The sequence below is a fragment of the Erythrolamprus reginae genome, chromosome 3 (genome assembly GCF_031021105.1).
Source record: "Erythrolamprus reginae isolate rEryReg1 chromosome 3, rEryReg1.hap1, whole genome shotgun sequence".
NCBI classification, from domain to species: domain Eukaryota; kingdom Metazoa; phylum Chordata; class Lepidosauria; order Squamata; family Dipsadidae; genus Erythrolamprus; species Erythrolamprus reginae.
In genome coordinates this window covers 154,702,860-154,719,828 of record NC_091952.1, presented here as the reverse complement: position 1 = coordinate 154,719,828, position 16,969 = coordinate 154,702,860, and the positions used below count along the sequence as shown (strand labels likewise).

The window sequence follows — 16,969 nt, the reverse complement described above, 5'->3', positions numbered from 1 at the left end:
ACTTGCAAGGTTTCAGGGCATATTTGCTTCCTGTGCTTACACGGAAGCAAAATTATACTGGGGATGCACCCACGCATAGCACACGCATGCAAGAATCCTCATGCTGCACGCACAGCGCACCAGTAGCAGCAGGTAAGAAGAATCCACCCCTGGTTGAAGCTATGCGGGTTTGATGAAATAACAATTAATTGGTTTAACTGGCATTATGCCATTTTTCCCAATTTGAATTCAAAAAGTCTTTATCTTTCTAAAACCAAGATCTATGAAATAGGGGAGAGAAAAGAAAAATTCAATTGCCTAAGGCAGCAGTCCCCAAACTATGGCCCGCGGACCGGATGCGGCCCGCTGAGGCAATTTACCCGGCCCGCAGCAGCGTACGAAATTTTACCATCTATATACAGTTCCCGAATCTCCCCTCCACTCTGTTGCTGAGCGTCTGGCGGTGGCAAGGAAGAGGAGGAAAGCCAGGGGGCGGGGAGGAAAGCACCCTATGGCAGAGCAGCAACAGTCTCTCCCTAAAGGCGAGAAAGAAATTGGCCAATTACTTTCCTTCCCGCCCCCTGGCTTTCCGCCTCCTCCTCCTCCAGAAGCTCAGCTGCAGACCGTCTTGGTCCCTCCAGTGCTGCTTTTTTTTTTTTTTTTTGCACCTTTGAGGTTTGCGCGCGTTTGGGCACTTTTGGCGTTGGGGGGGTCTGCTGCCGAGAGGGAGAGAGAGAGAGAGAAAGAGGGAGAGATAGAAAGGAAGTGAGTGAGAGAGAGAGAGAGAAAGAGGGAGAGATAGAAAGGAAGTGAGTGAGAGAGAGAGAAATAACGCAAGAAAGAGAGGGAGAGAGAAAGAGTGGGAGAGTGCTGCTTTTTTGCTTCTTCGCTACCCATGGGGAGCCTGGAAGCCCTGCAACAGCGTCTGGAGGGGGCAGTAACCAAGCCATTAGGACCCCATGCGCACTAACTTGTTAACGGCCATGCCATCCCGGATCACGGGGAGGAGAGCTTTTCCCTGGCCAGGCGACAGCAAGGCCCTCCCGATGGTTGCCCGCCGCCCAGGCCCCGCGCTTGGAGCCGGGGGCGACGGGCCTAGCCTCCGCTTACTTGGCCCCGGCACGGCCGAAGCGCAGGGCAGAGTAGGCGGCGGCGGCTGCTTCAGGCCCGCCCCCGAGCTGAGCTTCCTTTGGCTTCCTTCAAGGCAAAACTGCAAAGCTCACTTGCCGCCTCGAAGGAAGCCAAAGGAAGCTCAGCTCAACGAGGACCGGCTGTTGGTCCCTTGAAGCTGCCGCCGCCGCCGCCGCCCCTGCGGAGATCCCTTCGCCCGAACGGAAGCGGCGGCGGCGGGTTCAAGGGACCAACAGCCGGTCCTCGTTGAGCTGAGCTTCCTTTGGCTTCCTTCGAGGCGGCAAGTGAGCTTTGCAGTTTTGCCTCGAAGGAAGCCAAAGGAAGCTCAGCTCGGGGGCGGGCCTGAAGCAGCAGCCGCCTACTCCGCCCCGCGCTTCGGTCGCACTGGGCAGCTCTGGCGGGTGCAGGGCAGCAGGGCAAGTCGCGAAGGTGATGCAGCCAAACGTGAGTCGAGCGGAAGGACACTGAGCAGTAGCCGTGGGGCAGCGGTGGGGCGGTTGGCTGCAAGGCACTGGTGGCGGCGGCGGCGGCAGCTTAATGTGTTGCAGGACGCCGTACATTGCTGGCGCTAGGCTGGACATGGGGCTGGCACCTCCGTTCCGGCCCAACCAGCGGGCCAGTGCCAGCCCCATGCCCAGCGCAGCGCCAGCAATGTACTGTGACCCGACGTCGGTGCCACCGTCTTGGAGCTTCTGCTTGCAGCCGACTGCCCCGCGGCGTGTTGCATGGAAGAAAAAAAAGAAGAGAGGAAGGAAGAGAGAAGAAAAGGAGAGAGAGAGAGAGAGAAAGCAAGAGAGAGAGGGAGAGAAAACAGAATTGAGAGGGGGAGGGAATGTGAGAGAGAAAAAGAGAAAAATGAGAAAATGATGGAGGGAAAGAACGAGGGAGAGGGAAACAAAACAAATGAGAAAGAAGGAAAAAAGGGAGAGGGAAGAGAGAAGTGGAAAGGAGGGAAGGAGGGAGGGAAAGAAGGAGAAATTGAGGGAAAAGGAAGGAAGGAAAGGAAGAAGAAATGGAGGGAACAAGGAAGGAAGAATGAAATGAATGGAGGGGCGGAGGAAGGAAGGACTTTTTGGGGGGGGGGTTAAAATTTTTCTCTCAACATACATTCAAACAATACAATGTACCATCTAATTTTCCCTGAATAAAATGCGATATTTTGTCAGTAACTAATATCAATCATCAAAAAAGTTGCAAAAGGTTTTTTTTTCTTTTTTTCTTTTTTTCTTTTTTTGGAAAATATACTTTCATCCAGGTACATACTTTTCTTTTAATTAAATTCCCTCCTTAATGTTCCTTCAAAAAGTACAACACCAATTATATTTCTAACTTATTAACCATTATGCCAAAGTGCTTCCTTCTTTCTTTATATATTTTTCTATAAACCTTTTTATACATTTTTCTATAAACCAAGAGAACCTTGTATAGCCAATCAGATGTTAACAAAAGAAAATTAAAAACAAAGCATAAACATATATAAATTTCAGACTTGTTCCCCCTCTCTAAATAGTACATTCCCATTTTGTTTTTTACGTTAAAATAAGGTATGTGCAGTGTGCATAGGGATTTGTTCATAGTTTTTTTTTATAGTCCGGCCCTCCAACAGTCCGAGGGACAGTGAACTGGCCCCCTGTGTAAAAAGTTTGGGGACCCCTGGCCTAAGGTCTGGAAAAAATAATACATTTTTTGAGAATACCATGGATTTCATTTGAGCTGCAGAAGTATCTTTTGACATTCATCTATATTCATCTTAATTAAATTACATCTCTGTAACTAATCTGTGATTAATTTTTCTTTTCTTGCTATGAAATAACTTTCCAAAGATTTATAAGGCATTTTTTCCAACTTTAACAACAATTAAGCATAATTATAAATGGCCAGGATATGGATGTCCTAAAATATAAAACTTAGCATATTTCTTTGGCTTACATTTAATCAGCAAATCTAAGGGCTGATCTGCAGAACTTGACTGTACCTATTTCTCAAAGGAACAATATTTTAGTTAATTATTAGATTTGTTACTGTATATTGTTTTTTACTATTGCTGTGAGCTGCCCCGAGTCTACGGAGAGGGGCGGCATACAAATCTAATAAATAATAATAATAATAATTTATTGACCCCTTGCATCCTGGACACAAACTGTTTCAACTCCTACCCTCAAAATGTCGCTACAGAGCACTGCACACCAGACAACTAGACACAATAACAGTTTTTTCCCGAACGCCATCACTCTACCAAACAAATAATTCCCTCAACACTGTCAGACTTTTTACTAAATCTGCACTTCTATTCTACTAGTTTTTCTCATCATTGCTATCATCCTTTTCCTCCCACTTAGGACTGTATGACTGTAAATTATTGCTTGTATCCTAAGATTTTTATTAATATTGATTATTTCTTCATTGCTTATTTGACCCCTATGCAATCATTAAGTGTATGTACGTTGAGATCATATGCACCAAGACAAATTCCTTGTGTGTCCAATCACACTTGGCCAATAAAATTCTATTCTATTCTATATCCAACATCCTGTTGTATGCACTTCTAGGCCACCAAGATCATAGTCTCTGCCTTTCTTTTCCTGCTCCATGTCAAAAATATGTTTTCTAACTTGTGCTGGCATAAGCTGCCCTCGCTACCTTCCCTGCTACAATTAACTTCCCTAGTAGAAAAATGCCTCCACTTCAATTGGCTGTGTCCTATATGGCAGTACATGTCTTTCCCCCAGTGGTGAAATCCAAATTTGCCTCATCTGACAAAAGATAAGTACTATAAATCACTACTTCAAAAAACAAAAAGGGATGAAAAAATTCCTTTCTAACTCTACATACACATCAAACATCCAATTGGAAATAATACAAAAGATAAAGAGGTTTTTTGTAACACAGACCAAAACTGAAAAGATTATATGACAAATATACAGGCCAGTACAAGACTTGGTAAGCAGTTCACAAGATCTGCTTACCAATATAGAAGCAAACCTAATATACAGAGGTGCCACTTTTCATAAAACATACATTTTTGTGCAGCTATGTGAGTGTCCGTATTGCTGAACCGCATCCTCCCATTAATGCTCCCTCTAGTTAACTAATAGAAACATAGATATAACTATTTGGAGGAATTGCAAATTGTTCTTCCTAGCAACAGAGAAGGATGGGATGTTGACAAATTACCATAGATGTTTGACTACAAGAAAAACTGGGAAATTGCAAGAGCTGAATGACAGGACATGGTGGGAATTCTTGCTTTTTGCAGTTTCAATGAATACAGTTGTCGAATTTTTTCAGGGAAATTAATATTATATTGGTTAATATTCCTAAGATCCAGTCAAACATAACAGAAGTACAAGAACATTAAGATTTACCTTCTAATGCTCTCCCATGTGGAAGGTATCAGAATGTCAGGAACCCAACAATCAGAAGTTACTTCTACACTGCCTTTACAGAAACCATAATAGATTACAGATTTGTATGCCGCCGGAGAGGGGCGGCATACAAATCTAATAAATTAAATTAAATTAAATTACCAATGTCCTACAAAATACTTAAAAACGTAAGTGCTTGGTTCTTATTAAGTCATAGTGCTCCTTGAGAAAGACTGATCAATTCAGGAAGAAAGCCTCTTTCTCTCTGGCCTATTCCAATTTTGAATTTGGAAACTTTATATCCCAAGCTACAGCATCGCTTGGCGTTACTTCATGCTATAATACACAGCTACACAGAAGACATTTGGCCTCATGCCTCATTTCAGCAACCTCCAGGTTGCTCATTTTAGCAACCTCCAAACACAGTGCTACTGTTTCTGTTTGCTGCCAATTCTATAGTTTCTCAAATAAACCCTTCTCCAACTTTTTTTTAAAATCTTCCACATTATTTTCCTTGGAACCAGGTATTTACATAATTTATTTAGAGTTTACATTCAGTTATATTCTACAAATTTGCACAATTACATTGTGAGGAAAAAGGAGATGGCAGGAATTGTTTTCTTAATTCAGGGTTCCTATTACCATCTGGGCTGCATATTCCTCTTTACTTTTTACAGAGACATCAAAATTGAATCTTCTAAATTCAACAACTTTCTCCTTCCTAGTAATCCCAGTCGTAATTCTTGGATATAATTACCCAAGAGATATAATGTGTATAAATAAGAAAGAAAATAAAAACAAAAAAGATATATTAAATGGCTCCCAATCTTCTTTACAGAAATTATAAAGTCCATAAAATCCAGATACAACAAATACTGTATAGTTATTCTCTTTTTTATTCAGGCAAGTTAATTTTGCCATCTATGCAAATTCTGTCATCTTCATCAAGTATTCCTCCATTTAAATACTTTAGAATCTTTCCATCTTTGTACATATAATAAACTTGTTGGAGTTACCATGTATAAGAACAGTCTTTCCCCCTACTTTTCTATCCATTAATCTTCACCCCCTAAAAAGTTCTGATTTCAGTTGGATAGTAATCTTTAAAAGTATTTGTATCAGGAGATACAATATTAATGTATATTGATTGGCTATCTTCCACAAAATATATGATTCTACTGAAATAACACAACATGTATATTAAAAAATGGTATTTATTTGAATTTCCCAGAACTTTTCATAAGTTCTTCCCCATGACAAGAAACAAAAGAAAAATTGCAATGCTCAACCTTTCCCAGATGTCTTTATTAAATGTAATTAACTATTTGTTTACAGTGGTGCAGATGCAGACTTTTAAATATGAATAAATTTCATATTTAACAATATGGTTCTCTATGCTTTGGAATATCAATATCTTCCATGTCAAGCAATCCTCATCCATACATTTAAAAAACAAAGTGAAAGCAGAAATACTGTAACAGCATAATCTGGTCATGAAACCTGAAAAATAAAATTCTTAAAATCTCTTAACTTGAACATGCAGGGTGCGTTCCAAAAGTAATGCAATTATTTTTTAAAAGTAATTTATTGAACAGATTTGCACAAACACTTAAAATTCTTCAAAGTACTGTCCTTGGGCCTCTACACATTTTTTCCAGCGACTCTGCCATGACTGGTACGCGCCCTGGAAGGCATCTTCGGGGACCTCTCGCAAGGTCTTCGTCATGGCTGATTGGATCTCTTCTATGGATTAAAAATGGATTCCTTTCAGGGCTGCCTTAATCCGAGGGAACAAAAAGAAGTCTGTAGGGCAACGTCAGGACTATAGGGGGGGTGAGGCAGCATTGGCACCTGGTGTTTGGCCAGGAACTCGTGGACTCGTAGCACATTGTGGCAAGGCACGTTGTCGTGATGGAGTTGCCAGGTAGCGGAGATGTCTTTTCTCTTCCTGATGACCCTTTTTTGGAGTCTTTCCAGCACATCCATGTAGTAAGCAACATTAACTGTCTGTCCTCGAGGAACAAACTCCTTATGGACCACTCCTTTACTGTCGAAAAAGTCAATGAGCATTGTTTCACTTTTGATTTGCTCATTTTTGCCTTTTTTGGCTTGGGAGACTGGTCAGTGTGCCACTCAGAGCTTTGGCGTTTTGTTTCTGGGTCGTATTCAAAAACCCAAGTTTCATCACCAGTGATGACGTTGTCCAAATAATCAGGTTCAATTTTTATACATTGTAAAAGTTCACTTGAAATTTCCGCTTGGTTGGTCTTTTGGTCATCTGACAACACCTTGGGCACAAGCTTGGCGCACACTTTCCTCATTGCTAAATTTTCAGTAACAATGCGAAACACAACAGTAGACGACAAGTTCAGTTCATTGGCAACCATCTTGATACTCAATCGACGGTCAGAGTCCAACAATTGTCGAACACGAGCCACATTGTTGTCGGTTTTGCTGGTTGATGGCCGACCAGAACGTTGTTCATCGTGAACCTCTTCCCGACCCTCCTTAAAGGCCTTTAAGTCCTCAGAGAGGGGCGGCATACAAATCTAATAAATTATTATTATTATTATTTAACCACCTCGAAATGTGTGAATAGGACAGAGCAGAATCCCCATAAGCCTCACAAATCATTTTGTTAGTCTCCTCAATAGATTTTTTCAGTTTAGCACAAAACTTAATCGCATAACGTGCTCGATCGTCAATTCCATTTTTTTCAGCATGCAGAGGTTTACAATAACAGACGTCCTGCCGCTTCTACAGCTTGGAGAGCACTGAGACCGGTTTCGCAGCAAAGCTTAGCATCCCCCCTTCCTACTCCAAATGCTTCGGTCCCACTCCAACCAATAGGAGTGGCACGGGAAATTCAATTGCATTACTTTTGGAAGTATAGTCTGTGAACAGTGAAGGGCTACCAAAATTTTTACTACCACACTGTGGGTGTGGCTTATGCAGGAAACCCAACATTTTCTTTCAATATCTTTCAGTGCAAATTGAGTGCTCTGGAGTGGGGTTCCATTTTTGCTACCCCACTGCATTCCCCCCATCCGGGCAACAGCCCACCCATCTGTGAAGTATCTGAGATGCTAATATTACATAGTTCAGGATACCAAGAAGCAAAAGAGAAAGACGTCACAGTAGATGTGCTTAGATAATGTATAATAGTATTGGTTATTTTTTGCTGGTTCTGAATAAAAACATCACAAGCAATTCAGTGAAAGGAATTCTACAGTATACAACTTTCCCTTTAACTTGCTTAATCTATAAAAATCTTTGCCACCTATCATAGAACAAAGTTATAGAACAATACCCTAAGTCTTGAGAGATCCCAGCTCATTTACACACTTGGGTATGTAAATAGACCTAGATTACTCTGACTCAATCAGTATCTCTCAGTCTAACTTATTTTACAGATCATTAATGTAGGAAATAAAGTAATATTATACCACTTTGAATTCCTTAGAGGAATGGGCTAAAATTGCTACACTAGAGACTATCACCAATTATAAGAAGTTTTTGATTGCTCTAATAATGCCTTCAATACTGAATTTAATACTTTAATACTTCGTGTTATTTGTTAGGGTTTCTGATATTCAGTGGCTGGGAAATCTAAATCTTCAAAAGGGATGAGAGATCTCTATATAGAAATCAAAATTGGTCAGGACTGTGTAAAACACAGCCAATTTAAAATTTTAATTCCATTTTAATATTTTACCCTATATTGTTAACATTTTGATTCAAAGCCTGGGTTTTCTATCATGGGTAAAAATATCAGATTATAATTATATTTCTTGTTTGCTTACTAATGTGCAAAACAATCTTGCACCTGAGATTTCATTATGTTTCTCTCTCTAGTGTATTCTTTACAGGATTACATTTAGCCCTGGGCTATAAATGAGAAAATGAAAATGTATTTCATGATGAAAAACAGTTTTACCACACCTTTTTTATTTTAAGAAAAGAAAAAGAAAACAGAACAATATAGTGATCAGGTGCTAAGACTCTATTCCCACTGAATAGGCTATCTATTCCCACTGATATAGCCATAGTAAAATGCTGGCATCAAAAACAAGTGTTTATGAAAACTATAAACAGTACAGTGATACCTCGTCTTACGAACTTAATTGGAGAAGGTTTGTAAGGCGAAAAGTTCATAAGACAAAACAATGTTTCCCATAGGAAACAATGTAAAACTGATTAATGAGTGCAAGGGGAAAAAATCGCAAAAACGGTGCTCCGTTGGGTGCCGTCGCCCGGCTGTCACCTTTTGAAACAGCTGGGCGCTTATCGGCGTTCTCCCGAACGCTGAACCCGAAAAGTTTGGCAAAAGTTCGGGTTCCAGAGGCCGCTGAGAAGTGCCGCCGCCTGGCTGTCACCTTCCGAAACAGCCGGGGGGGCTTCTCGGCGTTTGGGAACCCGGAAGTTCGGCAAAAGTTCAGGTTTGGCGTTCAGGTTCGGGAGGCCATCGAGAAGCACCGCCGCCCAGCTGTCACCTTTGCAGAAGAGCCGCAGAACTGTCGGCCGGTCAGGAGGCTCAAACGGAGGCGGGGAATCCCAATAGGGAATTCCATGGGCAGAGCTTTGACGTCACGATGACGTCCTTCCTGGAGTCCAATTTTAAAGATCATCCCCAATTTACCATCTCAGATTTTGATGAAATTTGGCATATAGTTTCTTTATGATATAAAACTATGCTGTGCAAAATTTTAGTTCAAAAGACTAAAAATTGGGAGTTCTAGGAGACCTCAAGTAAAGGGTTGCAAAATTCTGAGTCAGCAAAAATGACATTTTGGGCCAACTTCCAGAATCTGTAAATGTGGCAGTTTCAGTAGTATGTTGGAGACATTTAGAGAACCTGCACACCCTGTAAGGCTTTATAAACTAGAAAAAAACCCTGTACCTAGTCCTCTTACTTTTTACATGGTTCAGGCTCAAACTTTGCCAAAAAAAACCCCCTCAAAAATGAATTTACAGCAATCTTCAGGCTGCTGTAGTTTCAAAACTACTTGGTCTTTCAGGTTGATTTTTGGCAGGTGTACTCAGTACACAGCTGCAATGAGGACTTCCAATTTGCAGCACTTTCCTTCAAGTTGTTGAAAAAAATCACTTTTACTCTCCTTGTATCAAGGGTGCAGTGCAGAAATCACAGGCTGCCCGCAAGCAGTTGAGGACATTTTTTCAATCCTTATATGAAGAGACTCCAAAATTAAAACAATATATTCTTAAAGAAGAGAATCTGCTCTTTCTAATGGTGCTAAATTGAAGAGGCTGTGTAACAGCAGGAAGCGAAGTGTGGTCACAGACAATGGTTTCAGGAAGTGTTAGATCATGTGTAACTTGCATGGTTTTTTTTAGGTTTATTGTCTTTTTGTAGAATATAGCTATTTTCCCTCCTCTGTGGATTTCACAGTCAGACCAGAAGACAAGGCAGTTTCTTGCTGTGATGATGGGGTCAGGGAGATACGCGTTTAGCCATGATTCGCAGACAAAAATAATGTTGAAGATATCAATGTTTAGTAGTAGTAGGAATTCAGACATTTTGTTAACTACGCTTCTTGCATTGATTAGTTTGCATTTGAGATTGGTATTGGACTGAGTAAGTAAGGGGCGTGCTTACCTAGTCTTGGTTGGTGGTGTGTGGGATGTTTTTGTTTTTTTTTTGTTACTTACTCCTTCTGCCAACATATAGCATGGCTCAATGTTTGGTTACAGAAAAACAATTATTTGTGGAGGTTAATTTTATTATACAGCAAATGAGATCCATTTCTCTGCTGGATACCTGAACAGCAATAATGATCCAGAGCACAGTGGTCTGGATTGAAAGCAATGCATTATAGGCACATTTACAAAATGTGAGGCTGCATTGTAATGAAGTAAGCATTTATATGCTTATATTCAAAGTTTATATAATTATAATCAGTTATATAAGAAAAACACATAAACAATGACTTGAATTATATCTCTCTATCAATCCATCCATCCACACAGCCACCTACCAACTAATCATCTGCTATAGAACTTTCTTTGTAATTATTGTTGTATTAAAAGAATTTTAACAATGTGAAGAATGGCAATGATTGGGTAGCTATTATAGTAGCCTTCTTTGTGGCTGAATTCTTGCTGAAAAAAGTAGAATATAATAGTACGTTCCTTATATTTCTTTATACATTTTCTCCTCTCTTTTACCAATCAATCAGGAAGTCTAAAGTACAGTTTAAAAACTAATTAAAATCTCACACAAATGACTTAACAATTTAATATATGAGCCCAGAGTTAACAATTTGCTATATGACCCCAGACACATAGATGAAGCACCTCATCTATTTGCTTATAGCCCAATTTAATTTAAATTTTGGGGGGTTAGTAAAGTCAATACAGAATTGTATGTTGTCAAATATGAATGAAAATATTGATCCCAATGTGATAAAAGATTTATTTCCAATGTACCTTAGAAGCAATTGTTGCTACTTGGAGTTTAATCTGCATAAGCATTTCTCCACTTAAAACTTAATGAAGCAGCTTGTACAATGTTTGCACAGTGGTGACTAAGAAGCAGCTGCCATTTTACCCCTACTCACTTGTGGGCAGGGGCAAAATGGTGGGTGCAAGACAAACTGCTTTGTTTGTTTTTGTTGCCTTTGTTGCCTTAATGAGGTAAGTGAGAATGAGTGTGACGGTCCGGTGGAGTAGGATCTATGGCCAGCAGTGATCTATGGGGAAGAGGAAATGGTTACAGGGACCTGGGGGCAAACAAAGGAAGGGAGTGCTGCAGCATAACTGTGGTCAGCCGTAAGGGCAAATGATTATGGGAGCATTGTAGCAGCTGTAACTTTGGGATTTGGCTTAACTTGCTTTTGGTGTCTGCTACAATTGTCTTTGTCATAGCTTGTCATAGCTTAATCCTGCCAAACAGCTATGCTTCACATAATGGAGACAGCATTGCCAAGCTGCAAGGATGCTAGCATTAGCATTAAAAACTTATTTGTATGTTAGAATCAATGAAGAGTTTGCTGTAAGGAAGAAAAAGATTGAGTAATTGTGAAGGGAGTGCATGGTTTCAAAATGCAAAAAAAAAAAAGGAAGGCAAGATAAAGTTCAGCACCTTTCCATTTGAAACCATATCTTAAAATGAACAAAATGTTTTCTCACATATTCGAAGCATTGACTCCCAAAATACAACCCTTCAAAGATGAGAAGGCAGTATTTGTTCGAAATGTAAGAAGAGTTAGAAAAAAATGTCTTTGAAGGAACCAATTTTATTGATGGCTTCTGTGATGCAAATGTACGCATCGGAAAACATCTTGATATATTACTGTCATAGCAGAAACTGTTTCAGCATCATTGGAGGATAACTGGTAATTTACCCGCATGAGCAGAACACATGAAAATTATGAGAGTAAAAATCACTACGTGGAACTTCCTGCTGCATTTATATTGTATTGCTGTTACAATAAAGCCTCTTAAATTGATTAGCTTGGCTGATGTGGTACAATGGAATTCGCTTGCTTAGGCAGCTGAATGGTTTTCAACAAACAGGCAAAAAAGTGCAACAAATCAGTTCAGAAGTAAAGCCACATGGAATGAAGCTAAAGATTGGGAAGAAAAGAGAGAAACATAGAAACATAGAAACATAGAAGTCTGACGGCAGAAAAAGACCTCATGGTCCATCTAGTCTGCCCTTATACTATTTTCTGTATTTTATCTTAGGATGGATATATGTTTATCCCAGGCATGTTTAAATTCAGTTACTGTGGATTTATCTACCACGTCTGCTGGAAGTTTGTTCCAAGGATCTACTACTCTTTCAGTAAAATAATATTTTCTCATGTTGCTTTTGATCTTTCCCCCAACTAACTTCAGATTGTGTCCCCTTGTTCTTGTGTTCACTTTCCTATTAAAAACACTTCCCTCCTGGACCTTATTTAACCCTTTAAAATATTTAAATGTTTCGATCATGTCCCCCCTTTTCCTTCTGTCCTCCAGACTATACAGATTGAGTTCATTAAGTCTTTCCTGATACGTTTTATGCTTAAGACCTTCCACCATTCTTGTAGCCCGTCTTTGGACCCGTTGAATTTTTTCAATATATTTTTGTAGGTGAGGTCTCCAGAACTGAACACAGTATTCCAAATGTGGTCTCACCAGCATTCTATATAGCGGGATCATAATCTCCCTTTTCCTGCTTGTTATACCTCTAGCTATGCAGCCAAGCATCCTACTTGCTTTCCCTACCGCCTGACTGCACTGTTCACCCATTTTGAGACTGTCAGAAATCACTACCCCTAAATCCTTTTCTTTTGAAGTATTTGCTAACACAGAACTGCCAATACAATACTCAGATTGAGGATTCCTTTTCCCCAAGTGCATTATTTTACATTTGGAAACATTAAACTGCAGTTTCCATTGCTTTGACCATTTATCTAGTAAAGCTAAATCATTTACCATATTACAGACGCCTCCAGGAATATCAACCCTATTGCACACTTTAGAGTCATCGGCAAATAGGCAAACCTTCCCTACCAAACCTTCCCCTATGTCACTCACAAACATATTAAAAAGAATAGGACCCAGAACAGACCCTTGTGGCACACCGCTAGTAACCTGACTCTGCTCAGAATACTCACCATTAACAATAATACTCACCATTAACAACCCTAAGGCAAAGAAGAAAAATGGAGTGTAAACAAGGGGACAAAGAGAAATATGAACAGGAGGGCATATTAAATACATGGCTCTTCTATAGAACGGTTTAATTGTAGGGCTCCAAATCTAATGTCCCTCCAAAAAAAAAAGGAAGCTGGTTAGCATCAATATTTGTTTTTGTGTAATTGAAACATGGAGAACACTAACAATCAACATGTGCTACTTCTGACTGACAGGCGCTAGTGCACTGGCCCCTCTTTTGGGCACCAGGAACTAGTTTCATGGAGACATTACTCTTTTTTATCACTGTGAATCCTAGTGTAATCTTCAATTTGTTTTTTATTTTCAGTCCCTGTTTCATGTGTAATCTCTTTGTTCTTCATTTTCATTTACCCCCATTGTAAATTCTAAGTGTTCTTTATGATCCAGCTTCATTTCTATTTTATTTTCATCTCTGATTTCCAAAACATAAGTTTTTATATCTTCATAGATGTATTTTAACATCTCAGTCAATTCTTCATAGACACACACCTCCATATTGTAAAGTTCACAATTCACAAATTTCAGAGGTTTATTTTTATTTGCAGTTTAAGTCCATATAATCTCTTTGTATTTCAGTCCAATCCAATTCAAAATCCTCTTATCTTCTATCACCAAAACAGTGCACCATCAAATACAATAGTGCAACACATACTGCCTTCAAGTCTTTTCAACCTTATAATCATCTTCTTATGAGCAAGGTCAGTCTACAGCTGTCAGCAAATTCAAACTTTCCACAGGGTGTTGCTATATTTTCCTTTAACCAGTTGTCTTCCAGAGCTGCTGGCCGAGACGCTGGGGCCAGCACCCTGGGGCATAGTTCCCTCTAAGCTGAGCAGTGAGCAATCGCTCACTTAAAAATCATCATCAACTCAGAGTTTTCCAAACCTGCCCAGAAGCCGAGAGGGAAATTTTATTATTATTTTTGTGTCGCCCAGTCCCGAAGGGACTGCCGCTCAGACACTATCCTTTTCCGCCCACCCCAAAAAAAAATTAGAGAGAACACTGCCCTGGGGGGAGGGTTGCCAGCCCCTCCCCAGACCACCAACTACTAGTGCCTCTCTTCTTCACCACCACCTCTCCTGGTTCCAATCCAGTTCCAGGTCTCCAAACAGCTGGAATTCAAGGTTTCCTATGGAGCACAGGAAACACCCATAGCGCTGTGATGTTGGCCATGCCCCTTCTCAATCTTGTGTTTATTGATGGAATAATTTTCCCTATTCAGCTTCGTTTGGAAGGAAAAAATGTTCATCTCTGTTCCTGAAAAGAAGGAGCTTCAGAAACCTATCTAGTTCCTGTGTCTGTTTGTTCTGGTAATTGGTTTAACAAGCAACGGCTACTGTGTTTGCTCCTTTGCTTCGTTCTAGTTACGCTTATCTCAAGTGCTTTTTCTATCTGGGGAGAGGGGGGTCTCTTCCTTCACTTCTTTAGTTGTTCTTGGCACTATCCTTTTGGGGTCTAAGAGGCAAGATGCAAGCTTGGCACTGATTTTTTTTACTGCCTTTCTGGGGGGAAGGGGCATGGGATCTTTCCTTAAATCTGGATGATTTCCTTATTATGAGGTGAGTGAGACCAGCTGGTATCTCTAAGTGGTGCAAATGGATCTAAGGATTGCTTCTCTTGGGTGTGCTCTCTGCTAAGGGATTTCACTTTTTGAGCAAGAGTTGGCTGCTGATAGTTTTCATTGCATTTTAACTATTTTAATTACTTAAGGTGCTCTGGCACACTGCCTGATTTGTAACTCCAGCTTGCAGGTATTTCTAATCTAATTATTGGTATTTAGGGCAGCTTTCTGCAAGCAAAGAAGCTTTTTGTATTTTAGTACAGGTAATCCTTGACTTACAACAGTTCATTTATTGACCATTCAAAGTTACAACGGCACTGGAAAAGTCACATGACTGTTTTCACGTTTAGGACCGTGGCAGCATACCCAGTTCACAAGAGGCCAGGTCAGAAGCATCCCTCGAGATGACATTGAGTTGTCCCCCCTTCCAGTCATATGACTACCTGGCCACCCCAGGTGCACACAGGGACTGCTCAGAGGACTGAAAAAGTGATTTTGACCAGTCCTCACACTTACAACTGTCCTCACATTTTACATTTTGTGCCCTACCTTGTCACCATGGTGAAGAGAAACACCACAGTTGTGAAATGAGTGACACAGTTGTTAAAGATGATGCAAAGGCCATAAATGTGAGGACTAGTCATAATTTACTTTTTTCAGCCCTCTGAGTAGTCCCTATGCACATAGTCACGCCCACCCAGTCACATGACCACCAAGCCACACCCCACATAAAACCATGCCCTCAGAACCTATTGTTAAAAATTTTGAATCCTATCATTGCGTCTTTTGTGACCTTCTGACAAGCAGTCAACAGGGAAGCCAGATTCAATTAACAACCAGGTTACCAACTTATTAATTGCACTGATTCACTTAACGACTGGAGCAAGAAAGGTGGTAAAATGGGGCAAAATTCACTTAATAAGTGTCTTACTCGAACAACATAAATTTTCACAATTGTGTACGTAAATCGAGGATTACCCATATTGCAGAAAGTTGAAACACAGTACCAAACTAATTTCAGCAACTACTGTATAAATCATAGACTACTCTTATCTATAATATAATGTTCAAATATGCTTACTTTTAATTTTTTGTGTTGCCCCACCTAATGGAGAATTTGGCCTCCTTCCTTTTGGATGGATTAACTTTTTTTCATCTGTTCTGTTTTCACAAGAGTCAGAATCATTTCTTGCCAACTGTATGGATTCACTCACAATTCTACATAAACTCTGTTAATATGAAAAGGCAATTGTCTGCAAGCAATTAAGGAAAGAAGGGGCTGAAGGGGCCACTGGTTATGATTTCATCCATTTCACGTCTTGAGATACATGAAGGAGGGATTTGAGGAATGGACCAATGAAAAAAGGCCCAGGAAAAAGCAGTTTGAAAGTTGTACTGGTAGTGCTTGACTTACAACGACAAGTGAGCCCAAAATTTCCATTGCTAACCAAGTTAAGTTGAGTTTTGCCCCTTTTTATGACCTTTCTTGCCAGAGTTGCTAAATGAGTCATTGCAGTTAAGTTGATAGCAGGGTTAAGTGAATCTGACTTCCACCTTGACTTTGTCGGAAAATCGCAAAAGGTGACCACATGACTCCGGGACACTGCAACCTTCATAAATATGAACCAGTTTACAAGTGTCCAAATTTTGATCATGTGAGCAACCAGAATGCTGCAACAATCATTAAGTGTGAAAAACAGCCATAAGGTTTTTTTCCAGTGCTGTAACTTTGAATGTTCGCTAAACTAATAGTTATAAGTCGAGTAGTAGTGGGTTGCTACCAGTACGGTAGAGGACGGCACACTGGTAGAACATGGTGCACTGTGTGCACAGCTTCAGTTCTCTTGTATGTGCGTGTATGCGTCCCAGCATATTTTTGCTTTGCGCACATGCACAAGTAAAATCTGATGAGGGGACGCGCGCAGGAGAGATTTCACCAATTTTTTGTTTCCGTACATGTGTGGAAACAAAATAATCACCAAAATTTCTCTCACACACACTTTCCCCTCGTGAGATTTCAGCATTTTTGCTTCCTGTGAAAGTACAGAAGCAAAAGTGAACTGATGCTGCAATCGCAGTGCACCGACAGGGGTGGTAGATTGCCCCTGAAGTCGAGGGCTACTTCTATACTACAGGGAGAGATGCGGGAATTAAGGATTTGTAGAGGGGGGGAAGTTGTTAATGCCTGATGCTTTTAAATTGTAGCCACAGTATTAGCCTAGAAGCAAAAAAAGAAGGGGGGAAGGAA

At 40.4% G+C, this 16,969-nt stretch overlaps 1 protein-coding gene across 1 annotated transcript in view; it reads right to left on the bottom strand.

Moving 5' to 3' along the window:
• The window catches only part of ANKRD33B (ankyrin repeat domain 33B), a 48,409-nt gene that overhangs the window by 30,758 nt on the left and 682 nt on the right, over positions 1-16,969 (bottom strand). The window lies entirely within an intron of this gene.